At 37.9% G+C, this 22,477-nt stretch overlaps 2 long non-coding RNA genes across 5 annotated transcripts in view; one reads left to right on the top strand and one right to left on the bottom strand.

The window, feature by feature from the left end:
• The window catches only part of LOC110401662, a 28,156-nt gene extending 23,225 nt beyond the window's left edge, over positions 1-4,931 (top strand). For all 4 annotated transcript variants that reach the window (XR_002440526.1, XR_002440521.1, XR_002440522.1 and 1 more), the window contains one exon: positions 57-4,931. This is a non-coding gene — a long non-coding RNA (uncharacterized LOC110401662). The remainder of the gene's footprint in view (positions 1-56) is intronic.
• Positions 8,135-22,408, bottom strand: LOC110401657. The gene is made up of 3 exons (XR_002440520.1): positions 22,282-22,408; positions 9,253-9,337; positions 8,135-8,331 (listed from the first exon to the last, which is right to left on the bottom strand). It is a non-coding gene; the product is annotated as an uncharacterized LOC110401657 (long non-coding RNA).

Below are 22,477 nucleotides of genomic sequence, written 5' to 3'. Positions count from 1 at the left end.
TGAATGAATGGCAATATAAGGATGTACAGTAATCCATGATATGGGTTCATTTTTAGAATACAGCTGAAGCATCAAAAGGAGGGCTGTGAAGATGGTGAATGGTCTGGAGGACAAGACATATGAGGAGCAGCTGAGGTCCTTTGGTTTGCTCAGCTCAGAGAAGAAGAGACTGAGGGAATGCTTCATGGAGGCCTACAGCTTCCTAATGAGAGACCGCGGCAGGATCTGAGGGAACCTTCTTCAGGACTGCTGAACCCCAACCTTTGTACCTGATAGCCAGGAACACCACACTCAATTGCTAGCAGCATCTGTGTGCTCTGCCCTGAGCATTGAGTAGGACCGAGACATTGTCTGTGGGATAGTCATGGTTTCTTGTGTTTGTTTTTTTATTAAAGATTAGTGTAAGCCCTGCTAGTGGTGCCAGGAAGGCAGCCTCTTGCAGGACGGGGAAGTGTCCTATGTACTGTTGTCCTCCTCATTTTGGGATGCCTGGGCCTCTAGGCAAGCAGTCAGGAATGGAGGGGTTGTGGCTGCAGCCCTGGTTAGAAGGACCTACCACAGCTCCTCATGGGGCTCATCCATTTCCCTCACGATGGGTATGGTGGGATGATCCCTGAGATCCCTAGGAAGAGTGGTACTGGAAGAGGTGGGGGACTCTTGCTCACTGAGACCTGCAAGGCTGATGGTCCAAGGCTTGGATTGACAGTGCCCCGCAGGGAGGCTGTCTGACTGCTCTCAGCAGTGGACTCTAATGGAAGCATGATGACACATGCCGGACAGTCATCTGCCCTCACTGAAAATTTGGTAGAATTCCTAAGCCTCCTACAGAGAGGGAAGCTGCATTTCTTCCTGGTCCACTGGAGGATGCTACTGAGGTAGAATGTGTGGTTACTGGAAGCCACGTAGGCTGCATCAGTTCTCATGTCATGGCAGATGGAACATGATCATACCTCCTCCATAACCATGTTCTTCACACTGCAGTGGGCTGGGAGGAGCTGAAGGTGAAGAGCTCGTCCCCTCACTGGTGCCACTGCAACAGGTGTTGCGTACTGCAAGAAGGACAGGCTGCAGTCATTCATTGAACCAGGCAGGGCTGGGGAAATGTAGGCAACAATGTGGGGATTGGCACTGAGTGCAGCTGCTAGCTGCCTCGCAGCACAACCCACGCAAAGCCTCAGTTAAATCCTCCAAGCCTTGCAAACATGCTCAGCCAGAATCCAGGAACAAGCCAGGCTGGGGCAGACTGTACTGTCACCCCAGTGTATGCAGTAGAAGGTCGTGAGGTCACAGTCCATTGCCTGGAGATGTCACACACCGTGACTTTGCGACTTGTTGCTCAGTGCTATCACCGTTGGGAAGCCTGTCCCCTGTCTAGTCCCACAGCACTCTGTCTCGTACCAGTACTGCTTCTGCACACCCACTGGAGCTACTGTGGTGTTGATGACGGTTTTTCTCAGCAGAAACCCAGGCCCGGGCCTCATTTTCCTAAAGCCCCAGCAGGTGCCCTGGTATCTGCCTTTTTCCTGTCCACCGTCCTACTGAAATAAACAACTTATCCTTATTTACGTTTTTCCCCACCCATCCCAATTTGGCTACAGCTGTTCCCTGATTTGGTATTTTGGACACCTTTCAGACATCAGGCTTACAACTTCTTCATGAGGGGAGCAAAGGGGCAGGTGCTGATCTCACTGGTGACAGTAACAGGACCCGAGGGAACAGCATGGAGCTGCAGTAGGGGAGGGTCAGGTTGCGTGTTAATAAAAGGTTTCTCACCAGAGGGTGGTCAGACCTTGGAACAGGAACAGGCTCCCCAGGGCAGTGTTCAGCAGCCCCAAGCTGCCAGAGTTCAAGGAGCGTTTGGACAACACTCTCAGGCATAGGGTTTGAATTTTGGGTCCTCCTGTGTGGGGCCAGGATTTGGACTCAGTGATCCTCGTGGGTCCCTTCCAACTTGGAATATTCTATGATCTTACAGTCATTCTCTAAAATGTGTACAATCATCTCATTGGGATGTATGCCAGATTAGCAATATCAGAAAACTTTAGTATATAAGCCTTATGAAGTCCTGTTGGCATTGATGGCTAAGGCACTTAATTTAATTAGATGAGCTTGCCATTGCTGAAACTGCTGATTGTAGTATTTTCAAGAGAGCCAAGGAAAAACCTAATTCATTAGACCTCTGAAACTGTTCAGCTGTGTGACCATGTTCTCTCACAGCAACTGCTGTATTTCAAATATAAATACAGAAAGCCCAAAAAAGGTAGTATTCCACTCTTTGAATTTGTACGTATTTCTGTAGCAATGAACATTTTCATTCTCATACAGTGATAAAAATTCTCAAAGTGATAAAATTACAATGATACAATGATGTATTGTCTTCCTGGCTGCCCCAGCATAGCAGGTGATCATGTATACCTGATACCAATAAACCAATAGCAAAACAGGCAGTTGTTACAGTATGTTCCTGTTGTCATCCATAATGACAAATGACAGCACACTTTGCAGTATGATAACTTGTCTCTGTTAATATGGAGACTTACACATTTCTAAGGAAAAGAAAATGAAAAACATATTGCCATCATTAATAATTGTAGTGTGAGAATGGAAAAAATAGATTTGAGCCTTTAGGAAAAGTTATCAGTCCCCTGGCATGTGCATTTTTTTTCATTTGTTTTGTAAGAGAAAGCAGATGTAAAAGATAATTATGGCATAGACAATGAGGAATTAAACTCTGAAAATTTCTGGAGTTGAATATTGTTTTATTAAACTACTGGGTTAAGATACAGCATTTCTTCACAATACAGTATTTGTGAAACAACGTGAAATGAGAGTATGTAGCTAGACTGAAAAAACTGTGACTTCTTGTATCAAACCCAGTAACCAGCCCAGTTATAACTGCTTAGGTTATGGTCATACCTGCAGCAGCATTATGGTAGTATACCATAGCAGAGGCTGAACTGTGTGAACTGTTCCTGTAGTTTTTTCAGTTTATCTCATGTTCTAGTTGGTTATTACTGCATTACGTCTTTAGAAAACAGAAGGCCAGAAGATCAATACCTTTTATTAAGGGAATGCAGGAAGTATGTACCTAGACTGCAGTAAAGTCCCACTTGGAGGCCAGCCTCCTCCTTCTTTAAAGCTGGTAAAATTCCCATTCCTGCCCTTTTGCTCTATTCTATTCTATTCTATTCTATTCTATTCTATTCTATTCTATTCTATTCTATTCTATTCTATTCTATTCTATTCTATTCTATTCTCTCTAATCTTGGTTTTTATTCACCTCCTTTGCACAAATGTTCCTTATCCTGCCAGACACTAGTTATCTCAGGAATTAGATGCCTCCTAGAAGATGCCACAGAACTTCAGACTACCACACAGCACCAGATAGTAAAGGTAATTTGATTATTAACTGTGAGAATTAATTCACTGCTTGTTTTCCAAAGTCTTCATATATGGCTCTTGTTTACAAAGTTGTGATTATGCAAGTATTACAAGGTTTGTACTGCTCATAAGCTTGATTCTAACTTCTTGCTCACCCTATGTGCATGGTATGGTATATGTATGTTGTATAAAGCATGCTGTACTCTTATTTCCTGTCTAGCTAAAAAGTTTAGAAAAGAGTACAGAAAAATCTAAAATAATTTGCTTTGGCTAGATCATTATTCAGGACTTGGAGATCTTTTTCAGATCAGAAGGAACCATGATGTTTACTTAGTGTAACTTATATGGAGTATAGGAGTGACTTTGGGTGATAAAAGTGAGATCCTGTAAATGTCTTTACATGCTTTTAAAGAGTCCTATCAGTTAGAGCCTCATAAATGCACCACTGCATTATTTGTAAAAGGGTGTAAGGCTGATATCCCCCAAAGAGATTTAGTGATCTCAGAAAGTTCCTGTCACGTAAGTGACACCACTTACTGCTTAGCTGTTTAGAAGCAGGGCCCTACCTGGAAAGGCAATTGTTTTCTTATAGTTACTGAAATTAAAGGCCTCCCATAAGATGCCACAAAAAGCTGTGAATTCTCTCATGACACTGCTAGTAAACAATTCTATGGAAACCATTACATGGTAAGATACAGGCTATTTCTTCCCTTTTTTTTTTTTTTTAACATTTTCATTATATCTGTTATGTTGCCTTGAAAACTGAAAAAAGTTCCGATAGCTTTACTTTTCAAAGCACTGAAAACAAAAAGTCTGTATATGTACATGCATATCAAAATTTAAAATTCTGAAGTCATTCTGAACAACATACAGAAAGACTTCCAAATACGGTGAAGCAATGAAACCCCTGATGCTACAATAATACAGAAATGCTAAACTTCTCATTCAGTGTTTTGTAGTTAAATATCTTCTTTGAAATAAACATTTGTGATTACCTTTCAGTTCCTGATTTAAAATATGATAGTTGAGTTTCACTATGGTTTTTGAGGTACACTGAAATGTTCTGCAGCAATTATGAGGGCCCAGAGTTGAACAAACCTTCAGAATTTTAATAAGTTTCCTGTGGTAATTATTTTTAATTGCCTTCAATCTCATTAGAGTACCAGGTGGCAGCTATGTAACTTCACCGTGGATGCCGGTTGTCTATATGGCCAAGTATTTCTCTGTAGACACTAATGAACAGGCTGTCCAAAGCCTCAGTAGTGGTTTACTAACAGCAACTTGTTAGTTCCTTCGAACAAGAGGAGTCTGATTCTGACCTCACTCACACTAACTGTAAATATATCACTGTGTCATACCACTTCCAGCGTATGTTTTTAAACAAAAATATATGAACTTACATGTGAATATGTTAAGTTCTGTCTTCTACTATAAACTGTTTAAAGTCTTCTCCATTTATGTACCACTTCAGAAACAATAGGAATTGTGTCAGCTCCGAAATCTGTATTATATTAATAATAAATGCTTATCTGTTGGTTATCAACTCACAACTGAGCCTTATAGAAACTGCTTCTTTTAATTGAAATGCTTTCTTTCCTTGGCACAGTGAATAGCTCAAGGCAACAATGTCCTTGAAATCATATAGTTCCCATATTAGATATAATTTAGAAAAAAAAAAAAGGATTTTATCTTGACCTAGAAGATCTTTTTAAGCTCTAAATCGATTATCTAAAACTGGATTCTTTAGCCAAATCTGTACACTAGCACAAATGTACACCATCACACGAACTAATGGCCAATGTCTTAAAAAATCCTATACGCTAAACTTCTGGAAATCAAGTTGTCACAAACTGAGTCTGTTCGTAGTATTTGAAAACCTTGCCATAAAATTTTTATATTGACTAAAATTGTATACTTCCTTTTGATACTGAAGAAATCTTTTGATTTCTGCATATGCTGTTTTTCACATGAGGAATATTAGAAAAGAAGTAATTTTAAATTCATTTCTTGATTACTTGACATTGGTTTATTACATACAACAGTCAAAGCTGCTTTTTTTTTTTTTTTTTTTTTTCCCCCAAAATAGTGAATTAAGTAGTTAGATTACCTTACACAGCAACAACTTTTCCACGTATTTTAGTGGACTGGAGAAGGCAAGAGAGGAAAAGGTTTGTGAACTGTTGGAGTCAAAGATGAATTAAAATAAGAAGCTTTTAAGAAAATTTCCTAAAAGAAACCCCATGAAATAAGTAATGCTGACTGTCCCTGTAGTCAGATCAGTGTGGGTGACATGTAGTAGCTGTCCTCATGGTCTGGTAAGACAGTCTGCATATTTTGGCTTGTCATTACGACCTGCGTGGTCATATGAACACAACTCATCAAAACTGTTCATTCACACAAACACAAATCAAGGATAACTTTAAATTCAGACAAATAGTAAAACAAACGCCCTCAAAGCCATTAAAAAAAAAAAGAAAAAATGAAAGGGAAATTTAGCATACTTTAAATAATAGTGATGCTGATAGACATTAAGAGTCTTAAAGTCTGCAATGGAATATTCTATGAAAGAGGTTTAGAAAATGTAGTGAAGCTTATATAAAAAGGCTATAGGTGCATTTGCATTAATCATTGAAGGTTTCATAGTTCAAACAGTATTCTCTCCTTCACAAACACATACTTTTTCTGTTATTACCTTACAATTGTGTCAGGACTTTCTGTATCAGCACGGCTTGAACTCATCAGTGGCTAAGCTTGTTATAGATAATCTTATTTATTCTACCACCTCTCTGCAAGATAATCACATTATGGTTTTCTCAAGGGCTCATCACCTTGAATCCACGCAGGACCTGAAACATGCACAGAGAGAGCAAGAAAGAGAAAGATGTACAGATGTATGGAAAACTTAGCTGAAGTTCTTAAATCTTTATGCTCAGAATGATTGCATCAAGACTCAAAATAATTACTGCATATATTAAATCGTAAAGAAGAATAGATTTAATTGGCAGGAAAATTAAATAAAATGCAATGAATGGCACATTGGAGAAGGAATGAGCATTTAAATTTTCTATTAAAAAGAATAGAGTAGCGAGTATATTATATTAAAAAACCTCTTATCTGTAATGAGTTAAAGATAGTCCCAGGGAGTTCAGATACGATTTCTGTAAGACCAAGATCATATTTGCCTTTCAATAAGGTACAGTGTGAAAGGGGTATTTTCCTCCAAGGCTTTAATAAACATGTAAGAAAATGCAATTCATCTGTTGAATTACCAAGAACCATACATTGAAAGGAGCTTAACAAAATGCACATAGACATTCTGGACAATGCCCAGATATTTGAACAGACAGAATTGTCTGTTATTCCATTATTTGGACATTTAACCTTGATTAAATGCTATTAAGTACTACATATAAGGCAATCTTCCGCTGCCAAAGAAGTGTATTAATATGTTCCTATTTATAAAAATATATTCAAAAATACATAATAATTGCTATGAATTCATCTGATTATTTTTCCAAATGCATAGCATATGAAGGTGTCGGAACCTCTTTTTTCACATGCTGAGGCAAGGTTTGCTTTATAAACCTAGTCCAAAATCATTTTTGTTCAGGAGATCCATAGAATCCATTAGGGCTTCTCTGAAAAGAGACTTTGAACCTCTGAGTTACTTGATCCAGTATTAAGACGAAGTCAGTGAAATTAAGCAATCGTTCTATCTCCTCATTGTGTTGGCAAATTAATTTTTTTCTCTCTTGTGTCTGTTATCAGTTTGGCTACATGCAGTTCAACACAAAACTATCATGTCCATTTTTTTGTACATTGCCAGTCAGTCAGTTAAGTTCTTTGAAGTGGGGGACTCAGTTCTGTCTTCAGACGCACTCAGTGGGAATTTAGTGTCCCTAAAGACAGCAGATGATCCTAAAAGCTAGAAGGTGTACATTTGGCTGTATTCTTGAGTAACTCATGTGGGTATTAGTTTATATTAGCAAGTGTTAAATAATTCTTCATTCCCATGTATCTAAATGCTCCTTAGATAAGCACAAATGTTCGCACACCCTGTGCAGTGTGGAAGGTGATTAAGTATGAAGTGCTATTACGAATTTCAAGTGGATTCTTCTTCATGAAGTGTAACATGCTCTGCAAACTAAAAAGATTTGAGTATTTGATTTGGTCGTCATTCCTTTTCTCCATAGAGAGGAGTTTTCACTGTTGGGAAAAGAAGGCACTCATACATCTTACATGAGAAACCAAATCAGGTTACAGAATTTTTCAAAAGATATTTTGAGCTTTAGATGCAACTCTTTAAAATTTATTTTCATAGCATTCTCTTATGACTGTTGTGATACATGACAGAAAAGATGTATAACAATGAAATAAGATTATTAGGATTTACTTATTTTTTTTCCTAATCATTTGCCAGGCAGAGAACAGTATCTAAGAATTCACTAATACAATTTATAAAGGAAGATGTGGAATGCTTACACAGTTAAACTAATATGAATGGGACCTGTAAGAGTTAAGGAGTCAAAAGCTACAAGATATCAGTGTAATTTTAATTCAACCTCCTCATGCACATGCATTACAAGGCTGTTATTTCATATTTACATGTTGTGTTTTCCACTGAACCCCCCCCCCCCATTCATTTTACAATTTCTAGGAAGGGTTTCTAACCACGATATATGCATGGCATGGAACAGGACTTAAACACTTCAGGTTTCTCATTCATTCTTTATGGTCTCTGTGCATCTTACCTTACATAAATGATCAAAGGTGGATCCCTGCCCCTTGTTAGCCCAGTAATAGCAGAGATGATCTATAATATACTTAACAGCTTCCAGGTGAAAAATCTGACTTTATCCCTGTAGTCCTCTCCCAGTGTTCAGAAACTGGTCATCCAACATCCAGGTTACCAAGCTTTTAAGATAAGGCTGATTACATTCACAGTACGGTCTGTAAGAAAAGGGAAGTTTAACATTATAGAGAAGAAGGATCTTGAATTTTCATCCCAAAAGAAAGTTTTGCTATCTGAACTTCACTACTGAGAAATGAAAATAGTGGTAAAAAGAGCTAACCTACCTCTCCACCTTTTCCTTCTGCTATAGTATCTCACCACATTTCCTATAGAAACTGGAAAGTCTCGAGTGACTTCAAAGATTTTTAGGGAATCCTTTTAATATCTCTTTTTTATATGCTCCATAGTGTAGTTACCTTCTCTTTTTCTCTATTAAAAGCTTTTTGTCCCAAACCTGAACTTTGTTCTCATCCTCTGCTCTGCAGTACTGTGTTTAACTCTGGGGACCACAGCACACAAAAGATACGGATCTGTTAGAACAGGTCCAGAGGAGGATCCCAAAGATATTCAAAGAGCTGGAGTACCCTTCCTCTGAAAACAGGTTGAGATAGTTGGGGGTTGCTTAGCCTGGAGAAGAGAAGACTTGGAGGAGACCTTATAGTGCATTTCCAGTACTGAAAGGGTGCCTATGGGAAAGATGAGGAGGGAATATTTTTGGGGGATTGTAGCAATGCAACAAGGGCTGATGGCTTTAAGCTAGAAGAGGGTAGATTTAGACTAGATATTAGGAAGAAATTCTTTACTCAGAGGATGGTGAGGCACTGGCACAGGCTGACCAGAGAAGCTGTGGATGTCCATCGCTGGAGGCACTCAAGGCCAGGTTGGATGGGGCCCTGGGCAGCCTGAGCTGGTGGAGGCAGCCCTGCCCATGGCAGCGGGTTGGGACTGGATGACCTTTAAGGTCACTTCCAACCTGAGCTATTCTGTGATTCTGTGAATCCATGATTCTATGATTTACACCTAGAAATATGAATCTCAGAAAGAATTTCAGTAAATAGAGGCTATGTTATTATTTTTACCTGGTAATAGTTGTAAACCCTGCAGTGCTCTCCATCATGCATCAAACATTGTTGTGATCTCCGGCTGGTCTGATACTACTCGGTGCTATAAAGAGAAAAGAAACATTAGACTCAGAATGTTAACAGGACTGTTTCCTTTACTTGGCTCCAATCTGCTTACTATTATTTAAGTACACCATTTAAAACCAAGTAGTCTTGCAGACCCCTTGGTTCTTTGTCTTCAATTAGGAATAATTTCTCCTATAAGTAATACATTCAGTAATTAAGTAGCTTCTTTCAACTACTGATCTGCCAATAAGGTGAAATCTTTAACAACTGTAAAAATCAGTAACATTACAGGCAACATAGCCTCATACTGATGTTTGTTTATTTTGAATCCCACATTCTCTCAGCTCTCTTTTATTCAGAGGCAGTTCTCATTTCTTTCCATACTGTTCTAGAGTAACACAGATCTCAAATAGTATTACTCAGTGTAATTTGCTCACATTTTGATACATATGCTGAAAAGAATTCAGAAGGATGGACATAATTAAAAATAAAATGACTTATTGCCACAACACTTGAGCTAAAACAGAAATATATAAAACATATATGCTCAAGTAAGTTTTTACTAAATTTGGTAATGGAAAGTGCAGAAGGACAACTTTTGCATAGATTTTAATGCGCAGCATTCTAGTAGTTCAGATGTTTTACTTGAATATAACACCTGTACTAAAAACATTTCTGCCAATGTGAATATTAAGTCCCATACTGTAGGCAAATGATTTACTGGAACTAATAGTCTATGCTTAAAATTCAGATGTTACTTCAGTGAAATTCAGAAGACTTCATTTTTCTTGTATAAAGAAAATAGATGTAGATTTATTTAAATTGTGTATGCACATGGCTTAAACAGCTCTGCAAAGCAACTATATATACACATATCATTGTGTACAGGTGCCAGTTAGAGAAATATCGCTAAGTCAAAGTCTGATCTCTGGCACCCACTACTGTAAGTACCCATGGCAATCAGGGGAACTAACTGCAGTTGCTGTGCAAGAATACACTGAAGAGAGATGAGCTAGAGGCCTCAAATGTTTCTGTAGTCTCCTACAGAAAGGAGAGTCTCCTAGCTCCTTTATGTAAATACTGTGACATAAAGAAAGCAATATGGGTCATAGTTTAGTCTTGAAGCTGTGAATTTCTGCTTAATAGAGAGAAAATTCTCCTTTACTTTTCCGTTCAGACACCTTCGCATGCCATCTCTAACGCATGGCTCATCCAACCTTGTAAGGTTACATATCCAGGTTTCAACATGATCAATCATCCTGTGTACTCTTGCAAATTCTGTGTCACTAGAATACCCACTACATAAATAAAACAAATGACATTCCCAGACTGCTCTTAAGGTGGACCTTCCTCTGAGGCTGCTGATGGGTACTGGTGGGGTCTACGTGACTGTCTCCATTAATACTGTAGGCTCTTAAGGAAGGAACTGAGTCTTTCCTTTGCATCTTATACACATTTTAAAAGACTCATAATGCTTGATACATAATTAATAGCAACATTAACAAATTGAATACCTTGACTCTTTGAGTATACTAAATAGTTAGATAGGATGCTTTAATTGGTCACATTGGACAGATGATGAGTGAGCGATATTTCTGCTCTTTCTGACAAGACTGTCAACAGTTTTTCTAATCTTCAAAACTGGAAGTGCTTAGTAAGTCAATACATTTTAGGCTGATTTAGTCAATTCATAATTAACAGCAGAAAGTAATTTTGGACTAGCAGACATATGAAAAATATACCCTTTTCATATTTTTGGTCTTAAGTGAACCACTCTTTTTCTTATCAAAAGTTTTGCTTGGTAAGCAAGCACATTGATTCCATGTGCCCATCTGCAAGGTATTTGAGGCATTATTTACAAACACTACATGATTTGTGTAAAAAAAAAACAAAATCAAGACAAGTACCCGAGTTTTAAAGTAAGAATTGTCAATTACTTCCAATATTCCCTAAATTAACACTTATTAGCAGGCTGAAATTTTCACCCAGCACCTTGTTTTTTATAGATATGACTACAAGTATCAAAACACAACAGGATGTAATGTAAGCATGAATCATCTCTCAAAAGCAATAGGGCCTAACAGTTCAGTGATGGATGTAGAAGTAACCTGAGTGATTCTTTGGCTCTGATCCACGGTGCTTTGGGATAACATTTCATAACCTATTCTCTCTGGTTCCACTACTTCTTGTCTACATAGGTTACAAAATATTGGCTTAAGGACTGCCTGTCACCAGTCATCTCTGTTGCATCTGACAGAGTGGCTCTAAAACTCCACAGAGGCCCAAGAGAAACAGTACATAAACTGTTTAAACCTAATGATAAGATACTGTCTATACTGCTTGAAAATATTACAGTAATCAAAGACCAGAATCTGACAGAATTTGATAACAGTCCCCAAACTAGCTCCTTTATGGTCAAATTAAGAACATGTTAGCACGTGTTTAAGGTTTATTATCAAGGATTAGAGATTATTTTGCATTTTGATTCAGAAGAACATCATTGTATGTGAGCTTTTCATTCTCAAGGTTTTAGCTCTCCATGAATCTCTTGATCATAGAATCATAGAATCATAGAATGAGCTAGGTTGGAAAAGACCTACAAGATCACCTAGTCCAACCATCCACCTACCACCACCAACCTCACTAAACTATGTCTCCCAACGCTATACCTAAACGTAGTTAGTTGATAAGCTCTTCTCAATGATTGTGCTAAGACTCCAGGTATTAGCATGTGAACGGCTAGCCTGCTCAGTGGTGGTTTTAATGGTCTATCACAAGAAAATTCTTTAAATATTGTCTGTGCTTTTCATTTTTTCTGTTAAATATTTTTCTTACTCTGAACAATCACATAAAGGGAGGTGGAATCATAGAATCATAGAATTAGCTAGGTTGGAAAAGACCTACAAGATCATCCAGTCCAACCATCCACCTACCACCAATAGCCCCACTAAACCATGTCTCTCAACGCTATATCTAAATGTTTCTTGACGGTGGCTCAACCACCTCCCTGGGCAGCCCATTCCAGCGCCTGACCACTCTTTCAGAAAAGTAGTACTTCCTAATGACCAGCCTAAATCTTCCCTGGCACAACTTGAGGCCATTCCCCCTCGTCCTGTCACTAGTTACAAGAGAGAAGAGACTGACCCCCAGCTCACTACAACCTCCCTTCAGGTAGTTATAGAGAGTGATAAGGTCCCCCCTGAGCCTCCTCTTCTCTTCTCCAGACTGAATCCCATCAAAAAAATCTTCCGTTATAATTAATGATAAACTCATTTTTCACTAGAAACATGGTGCTTGGAGACAAATTTTATTCTGCAGGGTGTTTTTTTTTTACCTCTTTTGCAGTCAAGTGCTCTGGAGTGTTCCAGTGGTGGTATTTTTGGCTTGATTTCAGAAAAAAAGGCCTTACAGTACAACTAGGACATAAAAGGGTCTGGAACACAAGTCTTATGGGGAGTTGCTGAAGAAACTGGGATTGTTCAGTCTGGAGAAGAGGAGGCTCAGGGGAGAACTTATCACTCTCTACAACTGCCTGAAAGATTGTGGTGAGGTGGGGGTCAGGCTGTTCTCCCAGGTGACAGGACAAGAGGGAATGGCCTCAAGTTTTGCAAGGCGAGGCTCAAGTTGACTTTTAGGAAAAAATTATTCTCAGAAAGAGTGGTAAGGCATTGGAACAAACTGCCCAGGGAGGTGGTTGAATCACTGTCCATGGAGGTGTTCAAGAAATGTGTAGATGTGGCACAGAAGGACATGATTTAGTGGGTATGGTGGGCATGGGTTGGTGGTTGGACTAGATAATCTTAGTAGTGTTTTCCAACCTTAATGATTCTATGATAATCTGTGAAGACTGATGGTAGCAGTCTACATTTATTTTTTCCATTGTCAGAAAAAGAAGTCCTGAAGACTGAACACAATCTGCAAACAAACAAGCTAACCACAAGTTGCAAGTCAAGCTAAGCTAGATCAATGTTCCAGTAATTTTTTTTCAACAAACCCCAGCAAGTCACAATCACCTAGTCAAAAAATTGAAAATCTGTCACTAGGGTATAAAAATGTACCAGTCAAATTTTTCTTGCCATTTATTACAGTGGTTCAGAGATTGAAGCAAAATCAATGAAAACTAAAACTGATATTTGCACAGGACAGATCTTTAGCTAGCATAAACCTACATAGTGCTTCTTATCAAATGATGAACCAGTTCTTAGCTGCTTATGATCAGTCCACTGACTTTAAAAGATTAAAGATTTTCTACAGGTTTCTGTTATTTTTGGTGTATGGATTGATATTTCTGTGTATGCAAGCAAGCCTAGCACTCGTGAATAGCAGATAAGTTTGTTCTGCTACTTCTGCCAGCATATGAATTTGATGTAAGAAATCTTTTGTACAAAGCTCTAATGGCAAAAATCCATGTATCATTTAGAATGCTTCATTCACAGAGGTAGTGCATTTACTATATTAAGATATCCTTTTAAGGAATTACCCAATTTAAAAAATTGAGTGAAGGAAAAACAAATCCCTGGCACTTCAATTTAATTGTAAAAGAAAATGCGATGTTAACTGCTGATCCTCAGAGAAATCCAAAACTAGCAGGAGGAAAGTATTACCACTCAATAAAAGTCTTGGCAACTTCCCACTGAAACATAATATGTACACATCAGACAGTCACTAACTTATTAGGTCATTAGGTAAAAGCCAAAGTCATTTGAATAGAGTGCTGTTCTCCTTAAAGCTGAAATATTTCTTGCTGACATAAATAAAGCAGACACAAATATTTTCATATAATAGGAATTATTAAAAATAGCAATTTTTAAGAAGCAATCTGCTAATCTTTCTTACATTCAGATTTACTTTGAAGTTAACTTTTTCATTATGCTCAAGAAATTTTATGAATTCAATGCTACTTTTCTATTTTTACAAACCCAGAAACCAGAATTCCAAGGACATGAAATTCAAATCTTTTTTAGTGTAAATGGGAGAATGCAGATAGAAAGTAAAAGGGCACCTGAAAATGTTCTTGGAAATACTTTCCGCTTCATAAATGTACAAATAATAGCAATATTTTTCTTTTTTTTTCTCTAAGTTCTCTGAGTGAGTATTTTTACTTATGAATGGAAGCAAGAGCACAGTTCTGTCACACTGTTACTAATATGATGGCTTGAATTTAGGGAAAAACAACAGCAGAAAGCTGTACAGATCGGTATCTTTTGATTTGGTCATAATGTGAGACAACGTAAAGATGTGCTGACTATGCGTAGTTGTTTAGTGAACTGGTTTATACCTAACATTTACACACAAAGAGATGGTAATGTTGTTTTAAAAAGGTTTTTAGTTTCACCTTCATTTACAAGACTTGTCTTTGAACCTGTCCTTCACAAGAAAATTTACACTAGTGCAATCACATTTTAGGCTGCTTTGGCCTAAATTAGGCTCTAGTCTGGAGCAATTTACTGTGATTTTCCAGTGGGCTGCAAACACTTCACTTAATTACACTTTCTTTCTACCCTACGACTGATGAGATGTGAAATCACGAGTGACACTGCTATGGCACGTGGTAAGGTTGCAAAAGCAAGTTCCATAGAAATTTGGATATACCTGGAAATCATTAGTTTCTCTTTAAAAGCAAACATTGGCTCTTGTCAGAGTTTGGTACCTCTATATACTAGGGTACATCTCTGATTACATCATGCTTCAATTATTTAACTCCATGTAGAATAAAGGCAGCATCTCAAGAAACAGAAGAAACACTCTATCTCTGCCATAGCCTCTCTTTGATCTATACCTTCTTTTGCTTTTTAGTTTAGAACACGTTCCTGCTTGACCCATCTAGTGGTTTTCCACTTCTCTCATTCCCAAATTTTCTTTCCCTTTGTCCTGTATGTTTGGGCCTTACTCCTTTTCTCTCCTTACCAAGTAATTTGATTTCCACACATCCTCCAAAACAACAGCTACTACTAGTACTACCTACCTATCTTATCTTCTGAATTTACACCATTCATGCCTTCCACTCTCTTTACCAACTTAGTACCATGTACATTGCTCAACAATTGTTTCTGCATCCTTGTATAGCTACTCTCTTGCCACTGTAGGCCATCGCATTACCCTTCCTGATAAATCCTCCAGGTCACTTTCATGTCCTTCCTCTCATTCCTCCTCTTACGAATGTCTTTGCCCTCTTCCACCTCCTCCCTTTTCTCCGTGCTTCTAGTGACTGGGAGGTGAAGATAACCTCTACTCTGACCTAAGGAAGATAATCCTTGAAGATCCTCTCTAAGAAGAGAGACACATTACAGCAAACAAAGCAATACCTCAGTGAGAAGAAAAGTGCCCTTCTCCCTAAGGTTTTACAGTTTTTTTTCCCTAACATTTTTTTAATGTTTCTACTGGATATTTGTATTTTAAAAAATCCTGTGGAAAAATATTAAGATCTAGATTAGTCAGGGATTGCCAAATGAGACTAAGTGAGGAGGCATAAAATTTCCCTGAATTTAACAAAACATTGTGTAGGTCACCTGCCTTAAGCAGTTTTAGCTCTATAGATAGTTGGCGACCTATGGCAATTTATGCCAGCTATAGAACTACTCCTGCATTTGGAATGAAATAAAAATTGTTAACCTACACATCTTCAGTCAAAGTCAAACTAAGGACTTATTTTCAACAGCATTCTTTCAAGTAGAGCCAGAAATATAGACATTTTAGCTGTGAGCAATTAATGTTTTATGTATTTTTTCTTTTCAGAACAACTTAATGTGTTGCTGTTATGTTGCTCTCATCTAACTGTTGCTTTTAATTTATATTTGAGAATTTATTTTCTTACAGAAGAAAAAATAAGTGGAAATACTACCTTGCATATATTTATTTTATTTTGGAAACAAATTCTATTTGCCCTTTGTCCTTCTCACACTGGTAAACTACCTGGAAGCTGTATGACACTAGAGACACATAAACTGTAACATTAAAGCATTTGAAATTAACTACGTTTGCAGGACGTGGACAAAGAAAGAATGAAGAAATGTGCAATATCTGAGTTTGCAATTAGCTGGACTATCACTGTGTGTATCTGTGAGTATATATCTTTGCTGCTTTATGCCTTGTCTATTGCACAAGCAACAAAGCGCTGTCACATTAAAATGACGGTGTACTGTTTTCTTTCACTTTTGTCTCCTCATCCTGTATGAAGAAACTACTGGGATATGTGGAAGAATGATGTGTTACTTGCTGAAGAATATTTATCTGGGATAATTTACTTGATCTAACTCTACAGTGGCTGTCTTTAAATGCTCAAGAGGAGTTTCAGAAAATAAGAAAAAGGTTTTGAACCAGGTTTCTTTCTGTACCTCTGGATTCAGTGTTACTGCACAGCTCAAATTCAGAGGGCCTGACTGAGAGATGCCTGGACGACAATGTCATTTACATGGGAATTCTTTCTGACTTTCATTGTTGCTGTTGTTTGGGTCAAGGAATCAAAGAGAACACTCACTCAAAATAACCTGGGAAATTTTGGTTTAACATCTTTATTCAAAATGCGCTCCAACCAAAAAAAGAAAAAAATTTGAAAAAAGCTATTTGATTGGATGTTAAGTATATTGAGACGCATAAAACAGAATTTTAAGTAAAAAGTCTGCTTTCTCCCCCCCCAAAAAAAAAAAAAAAATTCCTTCATTGCTCCCTACATGAAGTTTAATTGTCTGGACTTGAAATGCTGTTGACTGACAAAAAACTTTGTAATATTATCACAGTTTCCTTACTGTTTCAAACAGCTTTTTTGCTGTTATTCAGACATCAACACTGTCTCATGTATTTCCTAGGCTAATCAAGGGTGGGAAGGTCAGAACTTAAAAGTACCTCTTCTTAATAGACAAGGTGTAATTTTCTGCCACTTTTCTGCCTGTTTTCACCTCCTTATTGTGCAGAATTGCCTTTGTCACAAACTCAGTTACGCTGAGTGGACACTCTCTGTTTGTTTCAGTGTAAAGTCTGCTGCTTTTATTTAAAATGTGATAGAAGGTCTCAGTTTCACAGCACCTTCTGTCAGTGTACAGGGGTGGCAAGGATGCTCAGCATCCAATAGAGCTACATATCAAAAAACTTCTCTGGCATGCTGTGGTGTGGGCCTCCAGCAAGGAGATCAATAGGCACTAACATTGCAGGCTTTTTGCCTTGGGGAAAAAAAAATCACATAAGCAGAATCAATGGTATTGTAATATGGATGACATTTTATGTGACTGGGGACAGGGAGAAGTACAGTTATATTTATGAGAGTACATAGCCAACTGGATTTTGTTTATTCTTCACACGATGCAACATCATTCCCATTTATATTGTGCGAGGCTGTGATTTTCACAAAAATTTCTTTTTTTTTTAGATAATACAAGGAAAATTTATCATCCTTAGCAAACTCTGGCATAGAAAAATCCCCATAAATTGATGACATACAAAACATGGATGTAAATTTCTATTTTAGAAACATCACACATTCACAGTACTCTTTCTAGTTTCCCAGCTGCAACATAAAGTCAGACCGATAACTCTAAATCAAAATTGCATTCTTCTGACGCTTCATCTCTTTGTCATATTGTCTCTTCACAATATCTGTGCTACAAAACTCTGCTTCCTTGCTCACTGATAGCATCACAGGACACACATCAATTTTATAGGTAACAAGACATAGGTATATATAGAAAAAATCTTACAAACTGCATTTGCGGAGAGGAAAACTGTGTTAAACACAACAGCTATTTAAAGAAAACCAATTTGTTTTGCAATTTTTCAGCTGATACGTAATATTTTGTAGTGTCGAATCACGCTATGTTGGACATATTTATTGTGATGTTGTATACGATATACAATGTATGCTAACATAGAACTCTGATAGTGCATTTTTTTCACGTGGATGGAAAACAGCCTGGTTGTATCCTCAGGTGCTGAAATACCTCTTTAACTGCCGTCTTCTGATCTTTTACCACAAAATTCCTAACATGTTTTGCACCTTATTTGTTGCCTCTTTGCCAAAAAATGGTAAATGTCCTGTAATTCTGGCAACTGCTTTCCTCTTCCAGATGCCTTCTATGATTTTGGATCCCAACATTGTTCCTTATTGCATATAACACCACGAGTGATTCAGTATCGCTGAGTCATGCACTGCTCTCATTCTGTTTTTACACAAAAGTGAGACAAAGGGTATCACTCTACTTAGTGAATTTTACTAAACAACAACAAGAAAATAGTATGAAACAATTCTTTTGAGACTTGCTCGTTCAGAAGAGTTTTCAGCCTTCAAGAATATATTCCCGTTAGCCTTTATCAAAAATCTGGATCCAAAATTGCAATGTGTCTTCATTATTTGTATGCTGAATGACTTAGCTGAGCCTATGGAGATGACTGCCAGTTCAAGTTAACACAGAAAACAATCTTTATTTTCAGAATATTTCAGTTAGCCAAAGTGTTTCATGAACTCTGCTGGTAGTTACATCTGGATAATGTTTCCACAGAAACAAGCATGTTTTTAGAGAAATCCCTGGATGAAAAGGAAAAGAAAAAAAAGCAACCCTTGACTCTTTCATCAGTTCATCCCAGGTGAGAAAACACAGCTCTGTCCCCTTACGTTTCAACAGAACCTCATAGACTTGCATCTTGAAACTCTTTGTTATTCTTTTCAGAAGAAGCCGTATCTTTGATTCCATATTCAGTTTGACACCTGTCCTTTCATCCATTATTCCCCTAGGCTTGCCTGCTGAACCTCCATAGAAAGATAAAGAGCATATCTTCCCGTTCTAGTAATGGCTGGCATAGTGTTAGACATAATCCTCTGCAAGTATTAAAGGAATATTACATTGGATTTTGGGGGTCTAGTAAATCAATCTGTTCCATTTTATTGTTTCTATGACCCGAGGTATTTGTTGTTTCTGCTCTTGTTTCTTTAATAACATTGCTCTGCATGAGCATATATGCACTTTTTAAATTCCTCTGATATTGCACCTCTGGAAATCCTAGGCTGATGTCAATCAGGAAAATTCTCATTTAAACTGAGTTACTGAGTACTTCCAGAAGCAAAGGATCTGGCTTTTTGATGTGAGGTTGTTGCTGGTCTGAAGTCGTAATAAGAGGTTATGCTAACATGCAAAAAGTATGCCAGAACATTAATTTTTAAAAGATGAAATATCATAAAGGCTATTGAAAATGGAAATAATATTCACACTCAAAGACAGCTTGTACACTGAGTTAATAATGAAATCCCAAATCTGAAGAGCCTTCTGATATTATAATTACCCTTTATGTCTTTTTGTACAGCTATTATATTCTGTGGAGGGGGAAATCTGCTTATTTTAATACAGGGGCAAACAAACTAACACATTTAAATAACACGCAGGACTACAGTGTCATAGGGCCTTGTGAGTGATTGTCTACTCTTTTCCTACTAGTCTAACTCTGTTCACATTGAGGTCATTAAAGTGAAATTACACCAGTGCTCCCGGCCTGCGCAAGGCCTACGCATCACTTAAATCCAACTTAAATTCTCTGAATGGGGCTTTACAAGGATTTATTAAGTACATTGCCTTGTGAGCCTTCTGCACAAAAGGTGAATGCCACCATTAATTTATTTCACCTCTGCAAATCCTTAAAGCAAAGTTATAGTAACTTCAGTTGTTGTCTTTCTTTAACATACGTTCAGCAAAGGTCAACAGGACTCTTGTGCTATCTTTAAAACATACTTGATCTTATCGCTGGAGCTTGATGTGAAACAACGCATTGAGCAGTTTAAAAATGGGTAAAAATTAACACCTAAAGGAACCACTGGTGTTTTAAAACAACGAAATAGAATATGGAGGAAAATCCATTTGTGAGTATTTATTTTACTTCCATGTCCATCAGTTTCTGAAGAAAAAATCTTCCAAATATTCTTGATTATGACTAATTTAAATATATGGTATTACAATTTTGCATTGTTAGTTAGCCTTTGCAGTGCATCATCATTTGACCTTTGTTTCACGTTTGCAAAGTATGGGAACTGTCAAACTCATCTTACTGTGATTTTTATATTTTACACTGTTCCAAGTTATTTTGTTTAAATACACCATTCTCCATGGATTCTCCTTTAGTTATTTCATACAACACAAAAACAATCTGATCGCCAATCATATCCCGTTTCACAGGGGCAAAATAGGCACTTTTGAAATGTGCCTTGCCCTATTTAATTTGTTTCATCTCAATTCCGACCTAATGAAACCTTCTCTATGCAACTAAATAGCAATATTTAATACCCATTTGGATCATGTAATTATAAGTTGATATGGCAAGCAGCTGTGTACTTTTCATCCTTGAAATTGTCAATCGATATTTCCTATTAGCAAATTACAGAATAAAAAAAAAAATAATATTCTTAAATAGGGAACCTTTGAAAATTTTAAAAAAGTGTTCAGTCACTTGAACTTGGGGTCAGATTATGATCTTTAATGCTGAGAAGCCATCACCTGAGGTAATTCTTTGGAGTCATTAGATCAACCTATAAATGCATGCTTTATCAGTAAAATGAATCAGAATATTGGCATTTTCTAAACTTGTGAGCTTAACATATGGTCTTGCATGTAGAACTCTCTACAGGATATAAATATCCAATGAGAGAACAGTTTCCATTGTTCTTCAGAATTCACTGTCTCTTAAGAGAACACGTGTTTCCCTCTAATCATCAGCTTCTATATACATCTAATGTCAACCCCCCCCCTTTTTTTTAAAAATAAAATGACATGTCCACCAAGAAAATTTCAGAGCTTTTTATTTGAAAATAGGATATGTATCAATATAGATATTAAAAAGCTAATTTATTTCCTTATTCTTTAATCACTGCTACTGGGGCTCTGGACCATATCAAGAGGGCTTCTGGAAGCTTACTGTTAGTTCAGAGAAGGAAGAAAAAAATGTATCAGCAGTGAATGATTGTATTTAAGGTTGACAGTGATGAAATAGTAGAGGCTGTGCTACAATTTCTGCTCCTTCATTTGTCTTTGTTGATAAAATGAGCACTGTCAGAGGCTCGAGCTCACAGCAAATTTAACGTGACTCTGTTTATCCCCGCACTGAATAAGGTTTGCACATGATCAGGTGATGAATGCAAAAAAAGTTCTGGACATCCTTTCTAAGAAAAACATGCACTTTTCCTAGCTTCTTTTTCATTGAAGGAATAAAGATGGAGAAAACTAATTAGATTTTTCAAGAACGTATTAAAGTGAATAGTGTGACATCCAGAGGTGGATGTTGGTGGCATGGCAGTAGAGACTGGACTTTCCCACCAGTATCCCATTACATTTTGTTGCCATGTGACAGATGGCAGCAGAGGGGCAGTCTGACAGAATGGCGTCTGATATGGAAGTGCGTATGAAGAAAAGGTGTGTCATTGAATTCCTCCATGCAAAAAAAATGGCGCCAATTGACATTCACTGACAATTGTTTACCATTTCTGGAGACCAAACAGGGGATGTGAGCACAGTGAGGTGGTGGGTGGTGCATTTCACCAGTGATGACAGTGGGTCATCTCTGCTGGTGGAGATTTTGATGAGTGTGGCATGCAGGCTCCTGTTCATCCCTGGTGAAAATATATAGCTAATAATGGTGACTCTCCACTACACGTGGCCATGCCTTCAGAGTCATCATGGGTCATGGCTCTGGGTTACCTCATATTTACATCAATCCTTATTTATTTGTTTATCCCCAGGGTGCTGAAATTTCTCGGTGATGAAGTTCTGCCATATTCGTCGATAGCTAGCACGTTTCAATTCCCATTTACCATGTACTTTGTAAAGAACACAATTCGTTAATGCAGTTGAGCTTTCTTTTATAATTACAATAGTAATAACCCTGTGGTCTATGCGGGCACAAGTAATCAAAGGAGAAATATAGATAGATACATAACTACATAGATATATATATGCAAAATCAAGCAGCTTTCTCAGAGAAGGCAAGAATTTGACACATCAGCCAAAAGTTTACTTCATATGATGACACGTGGAGGGTCTCCAGCAGCGCCCCAAAAACCTAAAAGATAAGGTGACGATGATAAGGCTGCGTCATCGGACGGCGCGCCAGCGGCAGTCCGCCGCCTGCCCGCAGCACGACCCAGTCCTGGCCTGGCCGCGCGCAGACCCTCGGCCGCCGCCGTCCGCTGCACGCACCTCGGGGCAGCAGC

Source organism: Numida meleagris, chromosome 1 (assembly GCF_002078875.1).
Source record: "Numida meleagris isolate 19003 breed g44 Domestic line chromosome 1, NumMel1.0, whole genome shotgun sequence".
In the NCBI taxonomy this organism is placed as follows: Eukaryota; Metazoa; Chordata; class Aves; order Galliformes; family Numididae; genus Numida; species Numida meleagris.
This window is presented reverse-complemented; position numbering and strand designations above follow the sequence as displayed.